We start from the raw sequence: 9503 nt of genomic DNA on the forward strand, positions 1-9503 counted from the left end.
TGTGGTGTTCGCCGATAATTCGTTGAAAAAGGAAGAAACGCCAGGATTAACCGCCGGTGGTGAATCGGTTTAGAATCATATCTTTATCGGCGTGTAAATCAGTTAGACACGTTTAAATGGAACGAGAGTCTTCGATGTGCGGTAGAACGATCGATTGTTGAAATTCGGTTTATAGACGCTTCCGTGGAGCTTGTACAACGCCGATAATAGCGGATGATTGGTATGTTAACGCTGTTTAAACCGGCAATGAAATTTTTTAACGCTTGATAACTGAATATCGGCGATAAACGGCGATCGTAAAGTGGACGCGGTGGTTTAACGCTGTTTTATTCCTGCTTTACGATTCGCTCAAGTTGTTACGAGTTTCTGACGATTTTTCATCTGTCGAAGTGGGTTGATGCAATCGAAGATATATTTTAGTCTTGTTTCAGAGTTTAGTGAAATTACTTTAGCTGTGAAGTAACTAATTTTCAGGTTGTTGACCCGTGTTCCTGTGAGCTACTTCCTCAGTGTCTAAGATGAAATGTTAATTTGCCGAAATTTAAATTGATATTTCAAAAGTAGCTTGAAATTTTGTGAAAAAATGAAGTATCAAAAATTTCTAGATCCCACAGGAACGATCTCACGTGGTTGATATTTTAGCAGAGAAACGAAGGATACAGCGCTAATCCCCGGCAATCTTTCCCCGGTACAAATCACCACTGAAATCTCTTCAATTAATCAAGCAAAAATTCCCCAACGAAGAGCTTGGTAATTAAACAAAATCAATTTTTCCCTCGGCGCGCAAATCTGAAACGTTTCGCGTCTCGCGAGCTCGCTTAATCTTCCCAGCGAGCGTTTCCAGCAACGTGTATAAACGATCCGTAAATCCTCGATGTTCATTAAGATTTATGTGTAACGCGTTTTGAAGGAAGACCGCGAGCTCTGGTAGACGCGGAGATAAGAAAGAGGGAGAGGGGAGATGTTAACCTGAGGCGGTCGTATTTAGAGGCACGAATGCTTCACACGTATTTCGACACCAAAGAGCCGTTGTCGTCTTTGGGGTAAGTCTCTCTGTGGAGTAAGTGGCTGGCACGCTGCAAAGGACACCCTTGCCTCTAGGCTCTCTCCGCGTATGCAAAGCGATCATATTTCCCGTTGAAAGTCTATTAAATCTCCGTGGTGAGATGGTACGATTCGGACGTCACTCTCGTTTTCAGATTTATCGCGGCTGAGATTCGGATTTCGACCGGTTCCCGGATTACGAATGGGCTTGTTTGATGTCTCACGTCGCTGCTTCTTGATTTAGTCTGTTATGAATAGGGAAATCCTTTGATTGTACAGCTCCCGAGGACTTGGAGCTGTTTCCTATTCCTGACTTCGGACGAACGTTCGTGATTTAGAGGAGCTGGTTGCTTGGGTCTCTCGCGGCGGTTTCGCGAAGACGAGTTGATAGCGAGACGTTCGATTTTCGGAGTGTCGGGAGTTGGGAGAAATGAAAAATTCTATAATAGGAGTATAATTCCGATAATTCAGAGTCTGGTACCGCGATAAATATCGGAATTTCTCCTCAGAGACAGAAAGACACTTAAGTTAATAAAATCGTAAAAGATACTATTGAAAATTAGAAAGATATATTGCAACACTGAAACTCTCGACTTGAGAGGGAGAGGAAGTGTCTGGATGCGTGGTTGGCTGGTGCGCTGTTTGGAGAGGAGTTTCACACCTTGGTTGACGTCGAAATTGAACGTGCGCGTCAGCATCAGGCGACGACAAAGGAGCGCCGCGACGTCGGCGCAAATTTCTCGACGGTCCCGCGTCGCGTTTTAGAGAATACACCGTGCGTTCTCTTTGGCCGCGCGTTGCGTACACCCCCGCTCCACCTTCGCAGCGAAACGATCGTAATTTCAACTAACAGCTGCTCGGCCCGACGCGTCTCAACGAGACACGAAACACCCTTAAATCAAGATCTTGCCTAAACACGACCGTTTGAATAGTTCGTTCTCGAAATAGACGACGCCTCTTTCTCGTCGGTATCGAGCTCCGTCGCGGTTACACGCCGCGAAAGGGGTGAAAGAATCGCGTTCTTCGAAAAATGACGAAGAGAAAATGAAATATTTGTCGTGTATCAAAGTGTTTCAGCTTTATTTCTCAACACTGAAACTCCAACGCAAAAGCAATAAGAACGCCGCATAGCAGCCTTGAGAATTTAAAGTCCTGAAAATTACGTGAAAACCACATTTTTACGAAAAATGATAAGCGGTGAATTAAAGCTGTCTTTTATACAAACAGCTAATCCAAGCTTCACTTCCCAACGCTGAAACTGCAAAGCGAAACGAGCCATCCCAGCAAGCCAGACATCTGCACAACAGCCAATTGGCCCTGTTCAATCAATCTCTTTCATAACACCCTTAGCCGGTCCTTGGAGCGCGATTTAATCTTTTCTCGGTTGAATTGGAATAAATTCATTCCCGTCGAGATTAACATTCCCTGGGAGGAGTATCTGTCCTCGAGAAAGGCGGACAGACGTCGTAGGACACGCGGAAGCTTTTCTCTCTCCGAGGGCATAAGAAAATCGGCTCGAGCTGTCGTCCCGTAAACGTTCCCTGGATCGAGTTAACCGTCTGATTACTCGAGGGCGACACGGACCCGGGACCTTACCCTTGCCCTCCTCGTTCACCTCTTGCCCATTTCGCCTCCCACCATTGGCCCCTTGGAAAATGGGCGTTTGCAATTTAACGGAATCTCTGCATATAGAGTGGCCTCATCGTGGCGGTTCTGTACTTTAAATGACGTCCCGGAAGTCCCCGTACTAATTCTATGGGTCTTCCGAATGGTGACGCCCTTCCGTCCACCGTGAAGGGTGAACACGAGACAAGGGCTAGTTATACAGGGAGGACGGCTTGGTTATAATTGCGCCGACCGTGTGGACGAGACGCTGCCGTCTGAAAGACGAGACGGAGAACGCGCACGCCGTCTTGGAGGGATGCGGGGCGAGGATTCGATGGATTCCGATTAATTATGGAAAAATACGGCCAGACGGGCTTATTGTTTAGGGAATGTCCCGCTTTCGCTGGACGACCGTGAAGGAATTCTTGAGATGCTGGGGGAATCGAGGGTGGAGGGTGAAGAATGACGGAATTTCGGGAAGAATTGGATTGTACAGGGTGTAGCAAAAGTTTCTGGGACAACAAGTGGGTAACAAGAGACGCGTGATTAGCTTTGTAAGCTGGCGACCTTGCTGAGTGACGTCAAATTTTTTAAACATCTTTTTTGCAATTTCTCATCTTTGAGAATTAAAAATAATTAAATTTTGAATATCATTTGTGAAAGTAAGTATTGTGTTTTCCGTTTTAGTGTCTTACGTTCCACTTTGAGCCAAAATCGACATGTATTTTCTAACGAGAAAAATTGGTAGTAGCAAAATATGAGAATTTTCGCTGGTAGGAGGTTTGAAATTTTGATAAAAACGAAGGGAAATATTGCGTTTACCGTGTGTTGGAGAATGCACCGTAAACAAAACTAAAGCAGAAAATGTTTGGGTGGGAAAGCACAGGAAAATATACAACCTTGAAGCGAGAGAAAAATTACAACGAGGGGCGACTGAGCCTTAAATCTTTTCTTGTTTGTTCTGGCCTGGCTGGCTCATAATTATTCACGGCGCAGCGTGCGCCATTAATCCAAGGGAAACCAATACTTTCCCGATAATGTCAACCATGGTCATTCTGGAAACCCTTTAATACAGATTTACAAGTATACGCGAGCTGGCAAGGAAATCCACCCTTGCCACTTTATACAGGGTGTATCACGAATTAATCCCGAGACAAACGGAACTTTCACCAGCGAACGTTCTCTCTTGCAACTTCATCTCGATCGTTCGGAAACACTCCAAATTCCCCTAACAAAAATATTCGCCTCGTTGATATTTTTTAAACGAAAAAAATCTGTAAAATTGGCTTGAAAAAATTTGAAACCAAAGTAACTATAATTTTTAGATAAGATTATCATATCACACGTAACACCTGTAATTGTAACGCACACTGCAATTTAACACAAAATAACTTACAATGCGATAAAAATTACAGCACTTTGCACACTTGCGAAACCAAACTTTCCGAAAACTTTGTTTTCAAACAAAGTAAATTACGCGAGTCGTCGGTAATTCACCAGTTTCCCCAGTAATTCATCAGTGTTTCTACAACCTGCTAGATCACCGTGCGCAAGCACAACAACACCAAAAAACAGTCGAAAAGCTCTCAAACTTCTGCAACACGCCACCTCTAACACGTTCAACAGCATTCTAATAAATAATTTACAAAAAGAAACAGAATTTACTATCAACTCCCGCAACTAATTTTGCAATATCAATCAACCCCCCCAAAAATTCACCGACTCGCCTTTTACCCCGTGCCGTCCAACCGAGACGCGATCGACGTCACGCGGACCACCCGGTATAATTTCGTTGGTTCGCGACAAACAATAGCCAGGCGTACTCGTGGAGCACTAAAACGTGGACTCGAGCGCGGAGGGGTTGGAAAGGGTGAATTGCAGCTACGTGCCCCCGCATACGAATCATCCCCCGCGTGGTCGCGCCAACGCGAAACGTCGTTGGGTCGACACTCGAGGACCCCTGAAACCGTCGGCGTCGCCTCGAATCTAATGGATTGCACCGATACTTATGGTCAAATCGCGACCAACAGCCCTCGTGGGTCGACTCATTAGCATTCCGTTCGTTTCACGGCTGAACGAGCGCTTTTGATAATCGGAAATACCCTGGTCGAAGACGTAAATTAGGCGAGCACGAGTTATTATTCCGTGGGCGGCGGTAGGGTTACCAGGGCGAAAAAGTGAAAAGGGCCGTCGGATTGTCGGGACCTCGAAGACAGAGAGCTGGGGCTTTTTTACGATTGGAACGTGACTTCTCAGGTGCTTCCTTCACTTGGTGCAATTTTTACGGCTGGTTGGTGTTTACGGGGTAAATTCAACCTTGCCCGTTCGTGGGGAAATTGTTAATTTTAATTGGAATAGGTAAACTCCTGGGTTTTTCTTGGTCAGATTTTTAACCCTTGTAACACTTCACACTTTATCTACCGCTAGCCGATTCATCGGCTTTTCGGTACTCGAGGGATGTCGACCTCTAAAATCGACGGTTTTCGGATTAGATGGATCTAGCGATCAGTCCCTCGTTTTTCTTCGGTTAATTTTTGATAAAATTCTTATTTCACTTGTTAGTAAATGGAGAGTGATGTCTCTGGGATCAAAAAAGACCCGAAGACCTTATGTGTAAGAATTTTTATCAGCACGCTATGTAAACCTAGACGATAAACTTTTAATACAATGTTAAGGGAAGGATAGTGTTATCTTTCATGGTCCACAATGTTAAGGAAACTCAATACCACCAAAAGTTATTAAAAAAATAAGAAGGCTATGGGTCAAAAGCGACCCGAAGATCGCTACTTTGCAATGGCACGCACAGTGGTCCCAAACTTTCAAATCGATCGCAATCTTCCGTCTGATTACCAAGCGGTCCGGTATCTCCGTTCAAATCTAAACTAAAAAATCGTCCCTTAACCTGAACAAGGACCGAAGTTCCAGGTAACGTTATCTGAGGGACCCAGTTGGCCGGCGCGGCGCGGCGATTGGATCCGGAATCGCGCATAGATCGAAAGCTTACGCTCGACCGTTTCTCAATTAACTTCCGCGGCCGCAAACGCAACGGAACTGGAAACTTTCCGTAATTCCTGTTGCTCGAGTTTTAAGCTGCCTTAACAGGGGCTTAAAGTTCCTCGAGAGATCGCGCTCCTACGTGTACTTGGAGATTACGAGCACGCGGATGGCCGATTCGGCTCTGCGGAAACCGAGAAATACCGGTTCAACCCGCTCCTCCCCCGTCAGTTACACGATTTTTTTCTCCTTCTATTTCTTTTTTTTTTTCCGTTTTTTCTCTCCGCGGAAAAAATACCGCCAACGGAGTTCGTTAAATGTTTCCGTAACTCTGGGATCTCCTCTTTTTTCCGGGTTCGTTAACGTCGAGTACACACAAACTCCAAGTTACGAATTTAGAGAGAGGGGTGGTGGTGTGTAATTTTTTCCCCGTGTTTTCAGCCATCGATATTAGCAATATAACAGAAACACCCGGTGTCTTACGCGACCGAATTAATTTTCTACGTAGAATCGCGAGATTTCTCGTGCGCTTTACTCGTAAATTTGGGGATTTTTTTCCAATTGTTTTTCACGGAGAATTATTGGGTGTTTCAGGAGAGTCTGGAAGAGCGAGTCCAGGAACTGGAGCAGGCATTACAAGCTGAACGCCTCGCTTCGCAGCGAGATCGAGCGACTATCACAAAGTTGCAACGACAGATCAACAAGGTGAGTGAGACAATCGCGAGCTTCGATCATTTATACTGCGAAAACATTGGCGAATATTATAGGCGGACTGCGAATGTTTGTGCAGGTATAATGTATTAACATATGCAAAATATATGAGAGTAAAATTAGAATATTTAGCACAGTCGGTAAGGTAGGCAAAATTAATTTCACCTATTTTGCATATTTCAATATGTCATAATTGCCTAAGTATCCGCAGGCTAATTATAATGACTGCTTCGAAATGAAAAGATGGGATTTTTACTCGTGATAAATATAAAACGAAGTTAAAACAGTTCTTTTAATCTGCAACTCGAGCAACAACAGAACACAAAACCCACACATTCTCTCTTTCTCCGTTCCATCATCCCTTTCACTGTACCCGGACAAACCACGCAAACATTCCCAGGACACGTTCACCTAAAACCTTGGCTAGCCATGCGTTCTTCTTTTGCACCCTGATCTCAGCCACTCGATCCAAACCCTCTTCTCTCTAGCTCTCGAAACTCGCTCACTCGCTCTAAACATTCATACTGTCAAATTGGTCGTTCGGAAAGCAAAGAGAAAAATTGAAGTAATTACAGGTTGAATGAGAGAAGAAAAATTCTCTGGCGGTAAATGGGAAAAGAGAAGGGGTAGAAAAGTACGTGAGCAGGCTACCTGAATGTTGCACTTGACGCCGTCTAGCGAGTTCGTATCAGATAACAGAATCCCTCGTAAACTCTGTGCAACGTTCGCCTAACCGTAATCACACGTCTCTCCTTTCCCGTGATTTATTCTGTGTTGTGTCATTTCGATGCCGCCTTCCAACGCCTGTAATCGCTTCCGTCTCGGTTATCCGGCCTCGCGGAATCCGCTGAATTATCTCGCGCCATTCTGCGGATTATCTGGCTGGCCAGTTGTCCCGCGATACGCTGGTATCTAGCCGAAATTGGCGAACGTTGGAACCGTCGAATGTGATTTCCTGGCTGAATTGCGGGTTGTTTTCTGGAGGTGAAGGATCGCGGAGACTATTTCGCGTGGGAAAGAAGACGGTGAGATAGAGGGGATGATTAGTTAAGAAATTAGGAAATTTGAATGTTTTGTTAGTTCAGTATGGAAGGTAGTTGGAATGTTTGATTTTAATTCAGAATTTTTGTGTTCGTTGAATATTATTTTTAAATAAAATTTCATTTTGGAAAATTATGAGAAGGAATTCAATATTGAATTCGAATGTTTTACATTAATTTAGAATTTTCAAAATTCATATTTTCACCTTGTAAAATCTGTAAAATAAGGTTCGTTATTTGTCTATATAGGATATATTTTGAAGATCGAATTCTTCGAAATTTCAGAGAATTCTAATTGAGTTTCGTGCATACGTAGATCGCTAAACGAAGTCGGGCGCTAATTACTCTGTTCTCAATTTCTCAGCACCGTCTCTAAAGCAGAGCAACGTGCACCAAAATTACCCTAAAATTCCCAACAAACCACCACTCCACACCGTTCCCCCTCGCTATTACAATTCTCTCTGCAAACATGAAGAAGCACCGTGTCTTACGAAGACGCATAAATTCGCGGTGTATCCCAGGTAATCCCGTATATACTCGGTTTTAATCCACGGAGTTTCTCACATTCGAGGCTCGGTGTATAGTCGAAATCGCGTCGGTGGAACGAAAATGATACACGACAGAGCCGCGTTCGGTCTGTTTCTGACATGCCTGGTCCCTCTCTCTCTCTCTCTCTCTCTCTCTCTTTTTCTCTCTCTCTCTCCTATAAACGAAACTTGCTTTGTATATTTGCATGTTTGCTGTTGCGTCGTTTCCAATTTTGAGTCTCATGCGTAGCAACGGGTGATTATAGTCGGTGGATTAGTCGAATGATAGATATGAACCATTCGTCAAGTATTAACACATTGCGTCCGGCTCATGAGATATCCCGCAACTGAACATTGTAGAGGGATTATGGAATTATATCTATGTCACGATATGCAAATGTGATTACGAATGATAAACAGCGTAACAAGCAAAAGTGTTTAATTGAACTGACAATAAAAAAATTCGCATACAAGAAAAGTTGTATAATTTTCCCGAGTGAAGTCGAACGGTACTTTCTACTGAAATTTCGTCCTCGGAAGATAAGTATGAATAAATAAAATCGAAATGGAAAAATAATAGATACGTAACTATTGTTAATGAAGTAAATCAGTAAGGCAAATGACAAATTGTATGCTTGGAGAAAGAACCACTGAAAAATCAAAAAGATACTAGTCTCTAGTTTCTGTAATACAGAAGATAAAGTTCCGTATGCAATGTGTTAATTATAGCCAAAACTGCAATAAACCTATTCTGATCCAAAATAAAACAGCACGAAATTCCAAATATGTACACTGTCGGCCAAAAGCTTGAAAATTTTGCAGAAAGAAGGTAGCCAATTTAGGAAACATTTAACGAACTTTTTTGTTATTCTAATCTATCGAAACAAAGTCAAATTGCTATTGAGAAATATTGGTGTAAATTTTCAAGTAGCCTGAAATTTTTGACCGATTGCGTATCAGGTGTGACAATAAAGTTTCGAGAACAATTCATCTAAAAATTTGATTCTAAAAATTAAACGTGAACCCATCGCTTTTAACCCTTTGCGATCGGTGCCGCCATAGTGGCGGCATTTCAATTTTGTTCTAGAAATCGGTGTCGCCGCTATGGCGGCATGATCTTTGTTTTGTCAAGTATCATACTTTGGAAAATTACAAAAATTAAAACGTTTTATTTTTATGCACTATAACTAGTATGTATTAAACAAAATGTATCAGTTTCAAAATATTCTGTTTTTCAATATCCTTATATATATAATAAATAAACTATGCAAAAATAACTTTGAAAATTTAAATTTGCTTCGACTAGCTGATAGTCCAACCAGAGAAATGTGCCGATCGCAAAGGGTTAACGCTGCATTCTTTCTACTATAAATAATAAAATTAATTTGTTTTAGAACTTCATTTTAATAAAATACAATATTTAACGATATCTTTTTAACGATAATACACGAGATAAGTAGTTGGTTTAGATTAGACGATGGTAATAGGTAAACTATAATTTAGGTAGCTTAAATAGCAAATAGGTTGAAGTTTTTATGTCGTGGGTGTCGGGCGGGTGGGTTGCGCGGATCCTCGGTGATAT

The 9503-nt window shown here is 42.6% G+C and overlaps 1 protein-coding gene across 1 annotated transcript in view; it reads left to right on the plus strand.

Moving 5' to 3' along the window:
- Nucleotides 1-9503, plus strand: part of LOC108573407 — a 134263-nt gene that overhangs the window by 22300 nt on the left and 102460 nt on the right. The window contains exon 2 of the mRNA XM_017935848.1: nucleotides 6238-6348. The gene's annotated coding sequence lies outside the window, so the exon portion shown is untranslated. The remainder of the gene's footprint in view (nucleotides 1-6237; nucleotides 6349-9503) is intronic.

Source organism: Habropoda laboriosa, unplaced genomic scaffold (genome assembly GCF_001263275.1).
Source record: "Habropoda laboriosa isolate 0110345459 unplaced genomic scaffold, ASM126327v1 scaffold92, whole genome shotgun sequence".
NCBI classification, from domain to species: Eukaryota; Metazoa; Arthropoda; class Insecta; order Hymenoptera; family Apidae; genus Habropoda; species Habropoda laboriosa.